Raw genomic sequence first — 21,178 nt, 5'->3', positions numbered from 1 at the left:
GAGCTGCCATAGATGAAGTTTAAAACCAATCTGTCCATATATATTTTTATTCTCTTTTTGAGGATAACATAAATAAAATGCACATTTAAGTGCATGCTGTTAAAAAAATAAGTATGTGTGCCCACAAGATGTATAGTGCAGCTCCCAAAATTTTCTGTCTAGCCCACCTCAGCCCCCACAATTGGGAAGAGGCTGGCACCGCCCCCGGCCTGTAGGACCTGGTTGGGCACTTACCAGCCAAGTTGCAGCTCCATGGCCCGGCTAGGCCTGCCATCTCCATGGAAACCCGAGAAGAGTTTGAATTAGGGCCCTGAGAGTGCTGCCCTTTGATTGGATTGCAGAATGAGCATATGACACCCCATTGTTCCCTGATTGGAGGGCCAAGGAATAGCAGAGACAAATCAGCCAGGCTTCTGTGTAGCCTCCTGGTGGGGGGTGGGGCATGGGCCTTGGGCTGCCTGCAAGAGGGATGTGGAGATGTCCCATTCCTCCCCCTCCCCCTTGAATGTTCCTCTGTACCTCACTGTTTGGAAAGTGGGCATTTGTCCCATTTGCTCTTGCCAAATGGCACAAATACCCAGATTTGCCAAAAAAGTTGGTGACGTCCAGGACAGGAAAAAGGGGACTGTCCTGGCTAAAATGGGATGTATGATCATCCAAGTATTGTCCCAAATATTTTTTTGATGTTCCTAACATTTGCATTAGTTACATCCCTCAAACAGTTATGTACAGTCCTACAATAACACATCAACAATTACATTTTTAACTTAATGGACCCCAAAGGTTTTACATCTTATTCAATAAGGTTTAACTTAATTTAAAAAAGTTTATTCAGGATAGTGCAGGAAATAGCCATCTGTCACAGCAACAAAAATGCAGCTTTAACCCTTTAAAGTGAATATGCGTAGAGCTCAACTCTTGGTATTGTCTAGTTCTGAGAGGTAGTATGCACCTCAGGGATAAGCACAGGACTAGGAGCAAGGAATCTGTGAGTTCTAAATACACTTGTGCACCTGAGCAAGTCACATAGGCCAAAGTTTTCAAGCTTGGATGAATGAAGTTAGGTACCAAAACTACAGCTGAGAACCACAACTCTGTCTATCTGGGTACCTGCATAGAGATGTCTAACTATAGACTTGGAAACCGGACCTTAGTCACCCAAGCTTGAAAAGTTTGCCATGAATCAACCTTGGTCAGATTCTAATGGACGTAAAATGGGCTGAAGTAAGCTTTCCTAGTACTGTTGAAAAAATTAATGTTTACACATCACTGTTGAGGACCAAGCTTTTATATACAAAAGGCCAACTTGTATGTACATTTGAGCGCCCACAGTATATCTACATGCACATTTACTATAATTTCACATAAAGAGGTTATTTGGGGTTTGGATAGTCACTTAGCTGGCTTAGTCCCTATTTATATGCACATTTGGAGAATTTGTGCATGCTCATTGACCTTGATTTTTTGTTTAAAATTATATAGAGAGTCTGGCTCTAAAACATAAAGAACTTTATAAATGCTATGGTAGGTTTAATACACATGCGATGTATTAAACACATGCGATTTAATGTGTATTTAGTTTAATACACATTTTTAATACACAATCCTATGAGCATATACTGTATCGGATAACATTATATGGTGTTTGAATGACCTATTATGTACAAAGATTCAATGGAAGGTTATTACTATTATGCAGTATCATAATTATGTGCAGGTAATATGTGTCTAGCCGAGCAAAGAAAAGAGCAGTTAGAAGTTTGATATACGCCCGATCCCACACAAAGACTATTCAAGTGATAGTATTTTGTCCCCCACCTTCACTGAAGAGTATGGAGGGGAAAATACTTATCCCTTGAATCTATTATTTAAGCACATCCACCACTGTAGAATGAATTATTTAAACTTAAAAACATTGTTACTTAAGCAGAATACAGAATGGCACCTAAGCAACTATATTTCAGCCTCCTTTTGAATTTTATTCCTGACTGACTTATTAAGTGTTCAATTTAATATTTTCCTTCAATGTATGGACCACAGTTCACCTGGTGATGGCCTGTGGAGAGTTAGGAGGTCACATGATATTTGCTCCTCTTTGTTCTCAGCTACTGCATATAAAACCTACTAGTCTTGATGCATTGTTTCTTTCTAGTACCATAAGAGAGTCTCCTGCCATAGTAAATAATGCAGATAACACTTATGCCTCTCCTATGTCTTCACTGAATCATGTCCAGAAGCTCTCAGGTACTCAGTTTTTTTGCCAAGTGCAGCTATGTAGGATTCATCTGGGGCCAAACAGAGCTGTGAGGTAAATGGTGCTCCAAATTGGCCAGCATAGTGCAAGTACCAAGCTTCATAACTAGGTGAAGCTTCCCAAGAGCATTTTCCCAAATGAGAAAAGATTAGGGGGGCCATTGAATGTTCAGACACAAGAGGGCCTTTGCTCTAAATATCTTAACTATCACAGCCTCAAAACTGATGGTTTTCAAGCAGTTTTTACATATCTGCTGTCTTACCAAACCAAAACCCCATTAAAATCTGCTCTCTGCCTCATAACTTTGGTGCCACATCAGCACCACAGTGAGGCATCATGGGAGCAATACGTTAAAACAACAGTCTTCAGTCTCCGTACAGGAACATTACATGTAAATCCATGGGCAAGAGCTCCCTGGAGAGGCTGAAGAAAGCATCCTACATTTTGGAAGTTTGGCAGATCTTTGGAAGTTCCCATCCTCCTGGCCCTAGCTCCCTGTAACTTGTCATACAGCTACTTGGCAACAGCAATAAAACTTGTTCATTCCTCTGTCATCTTTGCCAGGCTTCCCCCATCCCCCACTTTCTTCTACTGCTGGGATTCAGCCAATTCCACTTCAACTCCTTCACTATAATCTCCCCATCCACTTTTTGGTGTGCTCCCTTTTGGCCCTTTAAGGGTTTCAACTTTCTTCTTTCACCCAGGGGAAGGTTCACCTTCGCTCTTTCCCCAGTTGTAAAGTACCATGATTATGGTGCTGCCCAAACTCTGAAGCATCTTCCTTCCTGAAGAAAGCCAACATGACCATCTTTGGATGGCAGCCAAGTAGGCAACCAGTGCTTTATATTAGTTGTACAACATTGGCAAACTGTGAACAATGATTGAGGGAAAACCTACGGTTTTACAAAAACTTATGAGATATTTTCGGACGAAATTTTCCAACTATGGGCATAATGGATGCACCCACAAAGTTTCACACTCACTGGCTAGCCACAGCATGCTGACTTGCATATACAGCTAGATATGTGAACTTGCACCTCAAGTAGCTTCAAACCTCTCTTGCCATTTTTTATGTAGTTAGCATTTGTTTTCATTCCTTCTTTCTTTTTTTAAGCACACATACAAGTGAGCTATTTGAAGCATGATAAGGGTATGTAACCATTGCATCTAGTCTGAAAATTTGACCTTTTGTGTCAAAAATAAAGAAGACAGGATTTTTACTTTTAAGGTCTGAAATAAAGGATCCAAACACAGTAAATTATACGGTACTCCATTATCTGTCTCAGAAGGATTGACAAAAAACACAAGAGAGCATGAAACAACAAAAAAAAATCTTTCCCTCCCTCTCACTCAACCTCCCCTAACCCTACAAAAGACACCAAGATTTAACAAAAATTGGGAAAAGGAGTTAAATCCATACTATATTTAGGCTTACACCTGATTGGTCCAAATTTTCTTCATCTTTCTCAAGCAGAACTCTCAATGAATCAATGGTAGTTTTTCCACATGAAAAGTGAGCAAGTTTTGACTAATTTCAGAGTAACAGCCGTGTTAGTCTGTATTCGCAAAAAGAAAAGGAGTACTTGTGGCACCTTAGAGACTAACCAATTTATTAGAGCATAAGCTTTCGTGAGCTACAGCTCACTTCCTCAGATTTTTGACTAAGTGAGTGAGATTTGACCCATTGTTTATGTCAAACAACAGTCTCAGAAAATCAAGGGTAGACATTACCAACCTCTTGCTATCTTATCAAGAGTCTTGCACTTGTGACATCAATTATTTTGTTAAAATCGAAATTTTGAAATATAATTTGAAATTTTATTGTCAGTTCACAAAGTCTATTCTCTTGTCAGAGCTGACTAAGTCTTTTCATTTTGTAATAATCTGGCTAGAGTGAAATTCCAACTGAAATAATTTCATTTACATATAAATTAAATATAATTATGCATCATAAATACCACTTGGATCTGAAAATGACTTTCAGAAATTATTTCTTTGGCAATTTCTTCTTTGTAATTAAGAGAGAGGCTCAGCTAAAAAATAATCCTGCCTGCTGGATATGCCATGCAGACAGCATTCATGAAAAAAGGGATACTGACTTCATCCGACAGCAGTTTAACACATGTACTGTTTAGCACTCTCTTCTCTGTTCTCATGGTCTTTTTCCAGTTTACTCGGATCAATAACCTTGAGTGGATATATCCAGAGGAGATTAAAAGAAGGAAACAGTGTTTTTAAAACACATTGTCTATGCCATCGGATATGCCAGTTTATGTTGAATAAAGCTATCTAGAAACAATCATTTGTGCCATAACAAATGGAGCTATTCACATAGGGGAAAAAAACAGTGGGTTCTCTGCTTAAAATTGGATTTATTTAATGTCACTGATCAGAAAGTCAAGCTAAAGCGGAGGCATAAATTGTGTTTAATAATTGCTCATTCATAGCGTTAACAGGTACTTTGTCCATTGGCTTTGCTACTGTTGAAGAGACATTTTATTAATCTACACTCTTTAAGACTACCCTTTGGATAGCACATTTTGCTCCTTCTTGCATAGATATATTGACACTGACTTCCACAGGAGCTGGAATGGACTGGTGTCCTGGCTCTTGCACAGTGAACACTCTAAGAGGATTTTCTGGTTCTGGTTAGACGAGTTTAATATTAAGATTGGCATTTAAAGATTCTGGTTTCTTCTTTTAAACATCCCCAGGTTTGTTTTATTTTAACTTTTAGACATGTTTGTAAGACAATGATTTTCCAATTACTGCTCAGAGAAGGGGGTAGATCAACAGAGATGTTATGGTAGAACTAAATGGAAAACCTAAGGTTGGCATGTCACACAGGGATGAATCGTAAGGTTGAAGGACAATATTAGTTAACCTGTGATTAGGATAACATGTAATTAGATTTTGATTTGATGGGATCCTTTTAGTCAATTAAAAAAAAAGTTTAAAAGGAATGTGTGCCTTCGGTTAGTGGGGAACTATTTCAGTCAGAGGGCATCAGGGAGAGAACTGTAACACCCTCAAGCTGTAATTCCTTCCCTAGGGTACTTCTGGTGCAGTGCCACAACATGACACTGCCTAGTATGGTGGTTCTCTTGGACTGCTGGGACACAGTCTCCCACTCAGTCTCCTTGGGACACAGTCTCCCACTTAGTAATTTAATTAGGCAAAATTGTGCTTGATCCTACTATCGTGCAAGATACAGGAGAGTCCCACTTGAATGCTCAATATCATTGCCACGGAACAGCTGCAGTTCCTGCTCCCACGGTAGCCAACAGAAGTTTGGCCACTAGCTTTAACGGGAGCAGGATCGGGCCATAAGCTGTTATTTAAGCAAGGCTATTCAATCAGAGAGCAGAACCCAGGATCAGAGAGAGGCTGGCATTTCCATGGAGAGAGTAGAGGCACAGTAATACATCACAAGAGCAGAGCTGAGATACATTTAAAGAGGATAGGACTGTGACTCAAGTGGCTATTTTCTATTCAGTGGCTAATTATTCTTATAATTCTATTACTGACAAGGCCAACTGAACAAGAGTCAGCCAGTAGGGCAGCCTTACTTGTGTCACTCATTGATGAGAACAGTGGGCAATATTGATCCAGCATAGATCAACGGTAGAGACAGAGGATATTAATACTAATTGAGGCACCAAACAGAGAAGCTTAGTTGGTTACTGAAGGAAGAAAAACAGCTTCATGCATATTTACACAGGCTAAATCTATCAGGCTTTTAAAAAGCTCAGAAAGTTCCAATCCATGTTGCCAAACTATGTACCTCGCATTTACACACCAAATAAGAATGCTACTGTGCAGCATGTCTGACAAAACAATCAGGCAAACTCAATGTACCTAACAGTCTGATTCAAGTGGCTGTGTTATAAGAGCTTCTTGTTGATCTCTCAATATTCTAAACCATTATAGTTGGTAACAGAAAAACTAACTAGGCACTTTGGAATGATTGTCACAGAGGTCAAATGCTCCTCACTGTCCGTACGATATTTATGATGATACCATAATTAATTAGAACATGGAAGTGACACTAACTGGTGATTTTATTATTAAAAATACAAAAGGTTAATTTGTTATCTGATATTCTCTAGTTAACTTTGAATGCAGCTGCATATTTGGCAAATTATGGTAGATTCCCCTCCAATAACGGCAGAGGTCCAAGAGAACCACAACACTGATGTATGGTTTTTGGTACGTTTGGATGGTGATTTGATTAGTTGTAATAGTCTAACTCAGAAATCTGCAATCGTTCCCTAGAAAGGCAAACATTACTTACCCGCATCCAAAAGTGGGATGCAAAAGTGTATTGAAGCATCTGGCACCTAACAGCACTGTAACAACAGTATGAAAGAACCAGGGTTTTAAATATAAAGCAGCATACACCCTAGGTGAATTTCCACCCTTTCTTTCAAGAATGTTACAAGAGTTATCCTGTAAGAGCAGAGAAAAATAAGTTGCTGGAAGTTCTCCATGATTTGTCAAGAGTTTTCCATTTCTCTGAGAGACTTTTCTGAAGAGAAGAAATAATGTTGTCCAACTTCACGGAGCAGGCGTATTGTATACTGTTATTATTTTATTGCACATCATGATCCATCTGTGATGTGACAATGGCAAGGAAAATAGAGTTACCTTCTTCTAACAGTCGACAAGGAACTTTGTAAGAACAAGGAAAACAGCATTATGCCTGAAGCTACTCTCTCCCTGTACAGTTCACTGTAGAGCTTCTGCCCAGAATGTCCCTCCAGTGTGTTTTGCTTGGCTTCCTGCTATAGATGTAAGGAGCCAGTATATAGCTCCTTGGACCAGACTATGTCTTCTGTGCAAAAAACAAAATTCTCCATTGTTTTTTCATGTTAGCTTGTAAACTCCTAGTAACAGTTCCAGTGACAGTATGTGTGGCCTGACTTTGAATAACTCATGAATTTGATACTATGTCAATGGAAGTGTCTTGTATGTATTGCATCATGTCTCTCATTCCTAATAGTTCTCTGTCTACGTCAGGGCTGAGGAGAGAGTGAGGAAGCAGAATGGGGGCTAAAGCCCCAGCTAGAGTAAATTTGCCTCTTTTCAAGGGAGCAATAATGATTAGGATAAAATGAAAAAATATAAAAATAAAATATAAAGTAAAAAATCTAATAGTCAAAATGTTTCAACTATTATATTATGACATCACATGTTAAGTTATGACATGGTTAGAGTTACAGAGCAAGCTGCACCTTAGACATTTTTACTGTACCTCTCAAATGCATCCCTCAGGCAACAGCCTTCACTTCCTTCATCTTTCTCAGGCAGAGCCCCAAGAAACTTCCCTCTAGGGTCCTGTTACCAGCAGCTGATTAAAAGCATGCAGAAAAGCTTCTTCAAAATAAACATATTGCAAGGTGCCCAGACCTATCCCAAGGGTCTGCATCTCAGTCTGTCTGCTTTCCACCCGCAGCCTCTGACAACTGAACACTCCTCCCACCCTCCAGAGAAAGAATATTTAAATGTTTAGTGTCCTTTTGATCTTAGGCCCTTGGCAAACCAGCTGTGTAATTCTGGCTGCCCGGGCAGGGCATGTTCCCATTAATGGTCCAGCCCTCATTCTCTTACTTCCTTGAAGTTGAAGTTTGCCTCTGAGGCGTCTTAGCTCTGGCCATTGCTTTGTTTCCTGTTGGTTTTTCATTGCAGCCCCTTTTGATTCACTTCTAGGTAGTCAGACAGTATATCATCAAGCAGGTAAACTGAGGTACACTTAATATTAATACAAAATACAGATATCTTTCTTATTCTCCCTGTGTCATGTCATTATGAAAGTATGGTATGACCTAATATAATAGTTGAAACATTTATTAAGCCAAGTCAATAAAGTTGAAACAAAGTTATTTCAACCTTATCAAACCTAAATGTTTCAATAAGGTCCAAATGAATGCCATTTTGATTTTTTCCTAAATGGAATAGGAATTCCAGGTTCTGACAAGCACTGATACAGAGACATCACACACAGTTCACAGCTAATGGGACTGTCAGGAATCAAAGACTTGCATTTGCAATCTAATTGGTGGACATTATTGCAGATGTCAACATTAAGGAGATATCATGCACTTCTTTAGTCATTCCACTGCTGTTTCAGCTAGTCATATCTTGCCTCTGTGAATTAAGCAATAATATATAGTAAATGTGTGTACTTACTTGTATGTCATGACACAAGTCTAGGTCACCTAGACTCACAGCATTATCAAATTACTAATCATTTAAACTCTTTCTTTATAAGGAGCCAGAAGAATTACTACAAGTTTTAAAGAGGCTTAAAAAGATAGGTGCACAGAATCATTTTGATTGGAATAGATATTGTAGTCCAGCCACATCTAGCTGTTAATAGCAGAAAATTTTTTTCTGTGTTTCTTCATAACTGCTATAAAAGTTGATTTGAAAGTATGAAAGCTTAATGAGTAACTTTGGTTCTTTGTAAATGCAAAAAATAAAAGAGATCTGTTTTTGAAACTTACCATATAGAACCAGCAGAGCAGAGCAAGTTTAATTTAGTCCACTACTCTTACTAATTGCCTGTTTTAGAATAATAGAATTGTATGACTTCAAAGCAAATGATGCAGGTTAGGGATTAAACTAGCTTCTTGTGTATTTCTAAATCCTCACACTTATCTTTTCCTTTTGCTGAAGGCATGCTTTAATACCTAGCAACTGCCAGCTATCAGAACTGTTCTTTACAGTCTGTTCTATCCAATGGTAAAGTATTAATGAAAAAAAAAAATCAAAGTTATGCAGGTTGTTCATAGGAAATAATTTATTTTGCAAAGTAATCAAAACGGTCCAGAATTATCTATTTTATTCCATGTGGAGTCATTGAAGAACTCATTACAATTCCTATTCGATACCTGTGGAGGTGTTTCCTCTGCTCACAAATGAGCAATAATCTGTCAAAAAGAAAAGGCTGTCCAAATACAAATGAAGGGCTGGATAAAATTTCATATATCTATATCTATATATTACACATACATTCTCTCTCCCTCTCTCTCTCTCTCTGTCTCTCCCACACACACACACACACTCACGTGTGTATCTATAGGACAAAATCCTGTTAACTGGGCTAAAAATTAGTGATTTAAATGAAGCCAATGGGATGCGATTATTCATGTGAGTAAAAGAAGAAGGATTTTTGTGTATGATTTAGAGAGATTATTTAAAATTTTGCTGTGTTGTTGGTCCCATTGGTAGTGGGACCTGAGATCCTTGTACTGCCCCCAACATTTGGGTCAAAATGACTGCACTGCTCACTAGGTAGTTAAGTAATATGGTATCCATTTTACACATGGGTGAAACAGGCAGACGTGAGTAAGTGAGTTGCCAATGGTCACAAAGTGGCACTGGTGAAAAAAGAACCCATTACACTTTGCACATAAGTTGCACCTGTGAAAGGCAGAGATGAACACTATATTTCTTGGTATGTAAAAAGGACACAACTGGGTCCAACAAACTTTACAATTTCCTCTTCTTAGAAATTATTGCTCTACCTTTTGTGACAGGATTTGATTCCAACAGGAGTTAGGCACCTAAATATCTGTGAGGATTTGGACCTTAGAGACTGGTTACATGAACCTCTGTCCTCCTGCTCAATTTGGTTAACCCCTTTTCCATATACAAGCTTATGTGACTATCATGGCGCATTCTCTCTTTCCCTTTCATATTATGTCCTTTAGAGGCTTCCATTATGCCAAGGCAAACTCTTCACATCACCCAAGCAGTGGTGCCCAACCTTATTGCACAGAAGGGCCACATAAATCTAAGCACAGCCTTGTGAGGGCTAAATGGATCCTACATATTTTAATACTATTTAAAATATAAATCAATACAGGTGACTTTAAGTTTCTATTTAGATAGAAACAACCTATATGCAGTATTGTCTATTTACACACGTGTGTAAACTAAAATGAGGTAAACATGACAACAAAACGCTAATGAATTGGCCATTAGCATATTGTGTTGAAGCAGGCTGTGGGCCTTATGAAATGCTCTGTTGGGCCACGTATGGCCCACAGGCGCAGGTTGGGGACCCCTGACCTAAGACATAGAAAAAATTCCCTTTTTTTAAAGCTCTCTCAGAAGAAGAATCACTTGTCCACTCATTGACTAAGACCTTGTCTAATAACAGAACTTGCACTGGTTTGAGTTGAGTGGTTTTAAAGACACACCCTTAGTTAAAAATGGCGCAAGCTTGTTTGTAGACAAGTCCAAAGAGAGATCCAAAATACATTACAAAGGTCTTGCTGCCCCATTTCAACAATACAGCCAGAAAGGTTCCTGAGGGTTTAAATTAAATGGATGATTGTATTAAACTAGGATTGAATTAAGCAAAATTGACTTGTGTTTTACTTCAGAATCTATCAGTTTTTCTATTTGTGTATGAACTTCTTGTTTTACCTCCTTAAAGATATTTTGTTTTGCACGATAAACAACAGTTGGGCAATTTAATTTTAAAGGATGGTGATATTTGTTGTTATGCTTTTTTACACACTAATTCTTGAAATAAATGGACATTTAAATACAACACTTTGTTCTTGGAAATAGCATTAGATACAGATGTAGAAAACAATAATTTGAGATCTACATGGGAGAGATAATATAATTCTTTATCAAAGGCTTTAAGGATGACTAAATCAGAAGCAGTTCATATGTAAATAGGGATCAGGTATAGGGGTGTCAAATGCCTACTCTCTGCTGGCTAAAGCTGTAAATATCTGTTAACCCAGTTTTGGATGGGAAAAGGAGAAGAATATGGATTCTTCAAGTAGTAGTAAAGAAGAGTTCTCGACTAAAAATATACATGGGGAAAAAACAATAACTGCATGAGTCTTGAAATGGTTGAGCATGCTTTTTTCTTTCAAGAGCAAAATATTTGTTTAAAAAAAAAGGAAAAAGAAATTAAGAGATTCTGGCATGGAGGTCATTCTACCACATTAGCTTTACTGTAAAGTTAATGTGAAAAGACTATACAAGCACAGAGCCATACTGAACATTAAGACAGGCCAGGGAATTCATAATTTTAAAGCAAAGCCCCTATACAAAATAAAATGATTTTAAATATAAGAAAGAAAAAGTGTTTAGCCTTGCCTCTTCTCTACCTGTGATAAAATCGGACATTTCCCTCCTCCACAAAGATGTATTCTGTGCCTTGGGATAGGATGACTTACCCCCTTGATAGTCCATCTTAAAAATGAATAAAAGCTCTCGTGTTACATGATAGCCTTTGAAGCATTGCTTTGCTCCTTACACAGCCCAGACTTTCTATCCTGATGGCTTCTCAGCAGGTGCCAGATCTTGTCAAAAGTTTCATAGGTCAAAGATAAGCATGAAAAAGTAGTCAGAGTATAATCTGTGTACAAATGGGACACGTTGACAGGAGCATACAGCCAACAGTCTTTATCCCTCCCCAACATGGTGTTCTCAAACCAGACTTACCCTGGCACCTCACTGTCGGGCTCTGTCTGTGATCACCAGTAAAATGAATTCCTGCTCTGCTGATTTATTAATCATAAGTGCTAGTCTGTGGAGTTTCACAGTTCACAGGTTAATATGTTCAACTCAGTGGGTAGAGAACAAAATCAGTAAAAAAAAAATTCAGAAGGAAATGTAGCAGCACACAGTGCCCTTCATATATATTTATCCCTCAAATCCAGTGGCCTACTTATTGAAATGACAGACAGTCCAAGCAAAAATATCAATGGGTTGCAATTTAAAAAAAATAGAATTGCAAGTTTTCATTCCTGCTACCTTATTTTCAGAATTTTTGCGGGGCAATGGGGGACACCCAGTGGTATATATTGGAGCATATTTTTTTACCATGTGATGGAAACTGCCCATTAATGAACCTTTTCTGCTGAATCTCCACATTTGCAGCAGAACAATGTTATTCTTATGTACCTCCGAATTAGCTCCTAGTCTTATAAAAGTGTCCTACTGCATTTGTGGACTACTGGTCCAAACCTGCACTCACAGGTTATTCCTGTTTCCTCAGAAAACTATAGATTTGTTTGTGGATAAGTCCTTACTTTATTACAGGATCAATTCATTGTGCTCTGAAGAGTGTTCCACCCATTGGAATGATTAGTGTTAGAACAAGTGCTGAAGCTCTTATTCATGCAAAACTCTTGGACGTCATGACTGTATTACAGTAACACCCAGAGGTTCCAGTCAGGATGAGAGCCCCATTACACTGGGTGCCATACAGATGTTTTAACAATGTCCCTATCCCATATAACTCAATTTAAATCGGGACTAGACATGACAGGTGTGTATGAGACTGAAAAGGTAGGAGAGGGGAGAAAAGGTTTGCAGCAATAAGAACACAAACTTGTGCATATTAGCTAAGTGTACAGTTTGGCAGCTTCATAGTTTTTGGGTTCCCCCACCAAATAAGAAAAATGAGTAACATATTAATAAATCACGATCAGGTTACCTGCCTAGGTCAATAGGTGTTTTGCCTGATTTAGCCCAGTGCCATTACTGAAAACAAAACAGAAAACTCTGCAATGCACATATGGCTGACAGATGCACGCATATACTTCGATGGTGCAGTTGAACAAGTTACTCACTATCAAAACTGACTCAATTTTTTCTGGTTTGTTTAGCGAAAGGGATCTAATTCTCTGGTTCAGCCATTTAGATTTTTTTTTAATTGCACTTTTATGCAAAAGAGTCATTTGTTTTCTCTAAGGTTTTCTGCATTGCTCCAGAGCTACAAGTCTAATGTTTGAAGACTAATATTTAATTCTTTCTAGCTAAGGGAAATGGCCAACAGACCACTTAAACCATTATTCATTATTGTCTCTTTATGAGACCATTATTAGTGTAGACAGTGAATCTCCATGGATTCTCTTGATTACTCTACCTTCTTCTCTATTTGTCCATTCCTTTTTCAGTAAAAGGCTTTTAGAGGGAAAGCCCAAATAGATTATAAGAAGCCCAGGGTATCCAACTAGCAGATCCACTTCCATTTCTTTTTGGCTGAAGAGTTTAAATAAAATCCAATATCCTCTTTCAGGCTTTGTCTGCTTGTTGCTGTTAATTCTTTAGAAGTTACACACTTTTGCTGTTATTATGTAGCTCCCAGGTAAGAAGCATTTGGATCAGTAAACTTTCTGGCTGAAAAACCCCTCTCTCTAAATCAAGAAAGTCATAAAAAGGGGGGAAAGTTTCAGTCTGTCTTTCTGAAAATGGGTAGTTTCTGAACAGTAAAAAGAAAAAGCTGTGCTTATGCTCAAAAATGTATACGCTATACACAATTTACTTTTTAAAAAAAGACTTGTCATACACTAAATACTTACCCAAAAATATTTTTACTCATCAAATCAGGCAACTAAAAGAAATCAAATGTTTGTCTGGATCTCACATTTGTTATACACCCCAGAGTTTCAAAAAAAGAGGATCGGGCCCTTTGAAGACACAAGCTATTTTAATACATGCCTGAATAATATATGTTTATTTAGTACAGCAACTAGAGCACATCTGTCAGAACCATTTCTAATAGTGAAGTTAGACATACAGAACCAGGGTCTGATCTCAGTTTTATCTGGATTTACTTTACTGCTTCAAAAGCTTCTGGATTTATACCATTGAGCTCCAGTGGCTTAGATGCAAATAGCTACTGGCTCATTGATGTACTACATTAATTAAAAAAAATTACAATAGAAACGTATGTAAGCAGTGTCAGGATGAGCTCCACCCTGACATCTGGTGGTGAGGTGTGGCAAGTTGTGGAAAAGAACTTCAGGGGCAGATCTCATTTGCATAGGCACACCCACCACGCCTAGAATGAGACCATAGCTGCCCAAATGGTCACTTTGGCCGCTGTGGGATCCCCAGTGTCTCTGTTATTGGGGCAGGAAGAATAAATTGTTATTACCCTGATTATGGGAACTGTGCTTGGAACTGTACGTGGCCTTTTGTTACGATGGAGGGATTCACCATCATCTAAGTAGCACTCGCTAGGCAAGGGTCATGGGTTCCAAAACTGTGTGAATGGAGAGAGGTTGGGGACAAGTATTAATACTTGGTGGCGTGAGGGCCTTACATGCTGATTGTACTTCCTCCTCTCTCCACTGTGGAATATCAGAGCTAATTTTGATTTCATTAGAAGTCTAGTTATAGGCTGCTGAGCTCACTTTGGGCTGACAGTGCACCAGCACTGGGGCTCCCCTACTATAAGCTGAATTCACCTAAGAGCTGAAATCACTGAGTGTTGTGTTAAGTAGTGGGGGAGCCTGAAGATATATTGTGGAGCAGTTTGCGGGACGGCTGGTGAAGCAGTTCGACGCGGAGCAGTGTGTGGATGGCAGGAGCTGCTTGTGGGCCGTGGAGCTGAGTGAAGGAGTTCGTGGGGCGGCTGGCGGAGCGGAGCGCAGCTGAGCGAAGGAGTTCGTGGGGCGGCTGGTGGAGCGGAGCGCAGCTGAGCGAAGGAGTTCGTGGGGCGGCTGGTGGAGCGGAGTGCAGCTGCGCGAAGGAGTTTTGTGGGGCGGCTGGCGGAGCGGAGCGCCGCTATGGAGCTATGGGGCGGTCAGCTTCAGATCACGTAAGGTGCCTCTTACCCCCGTCCCATTTCCACCCAGGTTGGGAGGTAAAGCTCCGCCGATAAACTTTCGAACTCTGGGGCTGCCCTGACCAGGGACAGAGACTTTTGGGGCATTGGACTTTTGGGGTTGCTGGACTCAAGAACCAAAGGGAAAAGGGCATGCCCCAATTTGCCTGGGGTGGGGTTGTTTTTGCTCATGGGTTGTGTTATGAATCCGGTTGGTGGTGTTTCCCCAACATAATGCCACATTGTTTCTCTCTGTTATTAAAAGACTTTTGCTACACTCAGACTATGTGCTTGCGAGAGGGGAAGTATTGCCTCTTGGAGGCGCCCAGCGGGGGTGGTATATATTTGTCCCAGGTCACTGGGTGGGGGCTCGAGCCGGTTTGCATTGTGTTATTGGAATGGAACCCCTAGATATTGAACCCGGCCCTTGTTGCTGCCAACTCTGACGGGCAGAAGGGTTACACGTAGAATACAAAGAGTAACTAGTGATCAATGCTAGAATGATAGTTGTTTGCTCCTGCCATGATCCATAATGGAGACTCCTTCCAACTTTAATTTTGATTTAATTAATCAGTGCATACATCAAATAGGGAAGGTGCTTGTCTGTGAACAGCTCATAGACAACTGTCTGAGACCCAGACTTGTTTGCTACTTGGAATCACTCATAGAAAGACCCCAAAGAGTATGGAGCAGAGGACAAAATGATACCAGATCAAGTATCCATCACATCCTTAATGGAACCAGAGCTTAACTCTAGAGGCAGGTCAAATTCAAATCTGGTGTAAATCGGTGTAGCTCCCGTGGAAATCTCTAAAGCCGCAGTAGCATGAACAGTACTTAATGATGTAGGTTTTTCTTTGTTTCATTCTACATTACAAAATCCAAGCACCTCACAAACAACTAATGAATTTTACCTCACAGAAGATCGGAAACAACCAGATTAAGTGATTTACTTAGTGTCACGCAGAAAATCTGTGACAGACCCAGGAGCAGAGTCAAGATTTCCTGAATTTCAGTCCATTGCCTTCACTACACAGCCAATGTACCTCTCTCCACTTCCCCAGAACAATGTGTGTAGGTAGGTGCTAAAGCAGTTCAACTAAGACTGATCCGGCATTCAGTGAGTGTATAAAAGAAGCATAACTAGTAAAAAAACAGTTAACAGGAGTGTATAAGATAGAGCAGCCCACCCTATCATCCCTTCATGCACACACTACCTTATACCTTCCTATAAATGATAGCCTATATATGGTACTTATATGGCCCCTGCTACTATAATATTTGAGTGCCTCATAATCTTTAAAAAGAAAAGGAGTACTTGTGGCACCTTAGAGACTAACCAATTTATTTGAGCATGAGCTTTCGTGAGCTACAGCTCACTTCATCGGATGCATACGGTATGCATCCGATGAAGTGAGCTGTAGCTCACGAAAGCTCATGCTCAAATAAATTGGTTAGTCTCTAAGGTGCCACAAGTACTCCTTTTCTTTTTGCGAATACAGACTAACACGGCTGTTACTCTGAAACCTGTCATAATCTTTAGTATATTTTGTGACACAGCACCCCATATTCTTCATAATTATATTATTATGTTATGATTATGGCATAGTTATTTGTATTTATGCAAGATAAGTCACGTGAGATGCATTGGAAAGGTTATGATTTGCTGAATATGATTATCATATTTGTGTGCATGAATCATTTTTTAATCTGAAGTTATGAATATTGACTATGTCTTTGCATTTCAAATGTAGTTATACCTGGGAAATGCCCGCTAGACCAGATGCTTTCATTCTAGACAGTGGGTGGGCAATGGGCCATTAGGAAAACAATAGGCCTTAGGAGAAGTTTATCTCCCACCTGGGGAGCCTTCCTGTGAATGCTCCAAACAGCCAGTGAGTGATGGCTGCTATGACTCTACAAGGACATGTGATGAGGCCACATGTCTCTAGACTCCATCTTGGGATGTCAGTAATTTTTCACAGGCTGGTCTGGGGACCAAGCTTTGAAACAAAGGGTTCCTGCCATATGCAAAAGCTACATGAGTTGGGGAGTGACATCATCTGGGGTTCTTCGCTCCCCACACAAAGAGACTCCTGGAAACACCTGAGGAACAAAGACTGAACTGGGCGAAATGCTAGACCCAGGCTAAAGGGATTTTTAGCATACGAATGGAACACTTGGGGTTTCCAAGCTGTAAACAAGTGCAGCTTGCCCCTTAAGAATCTGCAGCCTGCTTATATCTTCTCTTAGGGTGAGACTCTGTTATACATATCCACTCCATTTAGTGAATTAAGCTTAGTTTCTGTTTTTTGTTTATTTGCTAGGTAATCTGCTTTGATCTCTTTGCTATCACTTAAAATCTATGTTTTATAGTTAATAAACTTATTTTTGCTATATCTAAACCAGTGTGTAGGAATCATTAATCAGGGGCAGAAGGCTGTTGCATATTCCTCACCACACTGAGGGAGGGGGTGAATTTTATGAGCTTACACTGTACAGTTTCCTGTGCAGCGCAAGACGGTATATTTTTGGGTTTATACGCCAGAGAACGGTGCATGCCGAGGAGTTGGTTGTTGCCCTAGCTGTTGCCTTCCTATGTAGGTGCTGATCAGATCGCCTGCATGTAACTGCAGCTGGGTGCGTCCCTACCTGAATGTATGCTGGTGAAAGTGCAGGCTGAAGCCTGGAGGGCTTTGCAGCTTGTCACAGCAGTACAGTGTAAGAGGGAGCCCAGGCTGGTGGGTCAGGGGGGCTCAGTGGTACCACACTTCCAGGTGGCACCCAGAGGGGAACCCATCACATATTTATCCTCACAACACCCCTGGGAGACAGGAAATAGTACTGTTAGCCTCACTTTGCAAATGGAGATCCAGTGCACAAAGTCACAGTGTGACTTGACCAAGGTCACACAGAGGTCTGTGGCAGAGCAAGAAATTGAACCCAGGTCTCATGACTCCCACACTAGTGCCCTAGCCACTGCACTGGGTCACTCTTTTCTTCCCTTTGGCTCCTCGGCACATAATTTACACTTGCTCTGGTCACCCAATGAATTTCATACCGATGCAAGTAATATTATGGTATCATTTACACCTGGTGTTCAATTTATGCAGCTGAACATCACTATTGCGTCAAACTAACCACTTTGAAAAATTTAATTTTCTTTCAGCTGACTTGTTTAGAAGCAGAGATCTTTTCATGATAATTGCTGTGGATTTTATCTTTCTTTTTCAATCAAGAATTTCTTAAGTGTCTCCTACATCTGTCAGCACATTACTCTTCAAATCAGCTCTGATCAGATTAGTAAAGACATTCCTGGTTTATTCCAGAATTCTTTCCCAAAACTGCATTCAACAGGAGGTTTTGGCATTTGACAAAATTATAGTCCTATATATGCATGCCTAAAATTCATGGATTGAAGACCATTACGTTTTAACATCAAGCTTCTGACTACATTAGCAGGCATTAATGTATTTGCACATTATGCAATTGTTCTGTTAACCTTGTTTGAATATGCCCTTATACTGTAGTAGCATTTCCAGACTGACAAGTAACTGTGCACTGAAGCAGGTGCCCTTTCCCTTTAGGATAGTTAGCCTACCCATACTCCCCTTCTATGAGATGATCACAGATATAGGGCTCCTTCTGCTCCTGTACTTTAACCTCCAACATGGCAGCACAATGAAATATTACCCTGTCACCTAGACAACTGATGATAAAGTGAATGTTTTTGTACCCACATACTTAGAGTCTCTTAGTGCATGGGACTGTGATGAACTGCAGTGACTCAGATGTATGACTCAGAGACTACTTTCCCCCTATGCTGCCCTGGAGAAAAAGGTTGGAATGGGGAGAATTTGTGATGTTCCTGCTTCACTGAATTCAGCATATGCCGCTGACTCAGAGGCACTCATGGACAAGGAGTGAGTCTGGCAGAAGTTCTCATAAAGCTGCATTACTGCATGGGCTCCAAATGCAGTGATAGGTAGAGCAGGTAGAATGTTATAGATAGTAGCACCATAACATTTTCCTACCATTGTTCACATTTCAGCAACTTTTCAGAGTAGCTGCTACTGGAACCAAATCTGAGGTATAGCCTTGAAGGAATTGGCTTGTTTTTCCCTTCCGTGCAGCAGATCAGATTAAGTTTGTTTTAAGTCTGCCAATTTACATTCACATGTCATTTGTCTATGTACCATGAAAAATGTGCCTGAAGTTACAATGAGGTCCATGTTTAAGGTCATTAGTCTTGAAGCATGGAAATGAATCAACGGTTTCCAAATTACTGACAGATATACACAGAAATAAAGCAAAATATTGTCTATGGGAGCTGCCTTTTCTTGCCTTTCCTACAAACTCCCATAACAGCCAATCCTTACAGCAATCCTTACAGCATTTCATCTACAAGAGGAATTATTAGGAATCACATGTCCTTAGCTGGAGGTTTGAGAGTTTGCTTGTACAATTGGCAAACCCAAATCAAATGGAATGGATGAGAAAAATGACTAGATAAGGAAAGATAAGAGACTGCTGCACCCTACTCTCCTAAGCTTACAAATATCCCAGTGACAGATCTGCAGTGTCATTCAGGAATCTTCTAAGTGAGTAAGTCACTCTGAATCTGATTGTTTACACAACTGCCAAAGTACAAGACAAACATACTTTTCTTTTAAATGCCCATTAGGACTCTAGATAATGAAAGACAGACAAAGGTTCTATCCTAGGATTGCAAAAAGTCCTTCAGCTTTCTAACCAGGTATCCCTGTGTAAACGGAAATGGCACAGATTAGTGAGCTGTACCTCACAAGGGTAGGGCAAGAATTCTTATCATGTCATAATGTTACTACCTATGGGAACACTTATGGGGAAGCCAAGAGATACCAGTTTTTCCTTGAGGTAAGTGCCAACACCTAAAGCAGAAGACAATAAAGACAGCAGAAGAAATAAATAAGGCAGAAATGGAGCATGTCAAGAAATTTGATTCTGAATCAGCTACATTCAGGTATGTAACTTCCCAAATGATAACAAGAGGGTGAGATCCAATAACGTTGTGTCATGTTTTACCAGCTCTAAACCCCAGACTCCAATAAAATTAAATAAAAATAAAAACTTCCAACTCTAGTCCAATAGATACCAGCATAATCTAGCTGAAGAAAGGGAACTGTAGAATAGAGGGCAACTTTCCCCCCCAAGTGTGGAACTGCACCCACAATTACTGCATTTATATTTGGGTAAAATTATAGGTCATCTCTAAAAATTTGGCTAAGAGAGCTCCTCTGAAAGCAGAGAAATTAAAAGAATCGGATTTTTAAAGAGTTTATAAAAAGAGGTTTGTACCTCTACAGTCAATCAGGGGCAAGATGAAGTGGCAAATATTTATAAAAAAAAATGCCTAAAGTTAGGCCCCTAACACCATATTTAGATACCTAAATAGGTGGCCAGATTTTCTTAAATGCTAAGCACCCAGCAGCTCCCATATGCCAGATACTTAGTGCTTAAGAAACTCAGCTCACTCATTTAGGCACCTAAATATGAACTAGAAGCCTAACTTTAAACACACACACTTTAACATCTTGGCTGTGGTTCCCACTCATTATCCAAGCTAGGAGTTAAACAAAGAAAATTTCACAGCTCAGAAAATATTCACACACAAGAGAAAGGAAAATATCCACTTAGGTATATAAAAGCCATAATTAAAGTGAGAATTTTGTTTGATGGTTGACAGATTGACAGAGCAAGACTGGTACCCAGAAGTCACCTACTACAAGACAGGCCCAACAAGGAAAATAACAGAACACCTCTGGCCATCACGTATAGCCCCCAGCTAAAACCTCTCCAGCACATCATCAACGATCTACAACCTATCCTGGAAAATGATCCCTCACTCTCACAGACCTTGGGAGACTGGCCAGTCCTCGCTTGCAGACAGCCGCCCCAACCTGAAGCAAATACTCACCAGCAACCACACACCACACCACAGAAACACTAACCCAGGAGCCAATCCCTGTAACAAATCCTGTTGCCTACTCTGTCCTCATATCTACCCTAGCGACACCATCAGAGGACCCAACCACATCAGCCACACCATCAGGGGCTCATTCACCTACACATCTACTAATGTGATATATGCCATCATGTGCCAGCGATGCCCCCCTGCCATGTACATGGGCCAAACCGGACAGTCTCTACATAAAATGGACACAAATCAGACATCGGGAATGGTAACATACAAAAGCCAGTAGGAGAACACTTCAATCTCCCTGGACATTCAATAAGCAAATTCAAAAGTTTTGTGGCTTTCAAGGAGGAACTTGCTGTATTTTGGCAGAGTTTTG

Source organism: Lepidochelys olivacea (genome assembly GCF_965140295.1).
Source record: "Lepidochelys olivacea isolate rLepOli2 genome assembly, chromosome: 3".
NCBI classification, from domain to species: domain Eukaryota; kingdom Metazoa; phylum Chordata; order Testudines; family Cheloniidae; genus Lepidochelys; species Lepidochelys olivacea.
The sequence above is the reverse complement of the archived record's forward strand: the minus strand, read 5'-3'. Positions refer to the sequence as shown.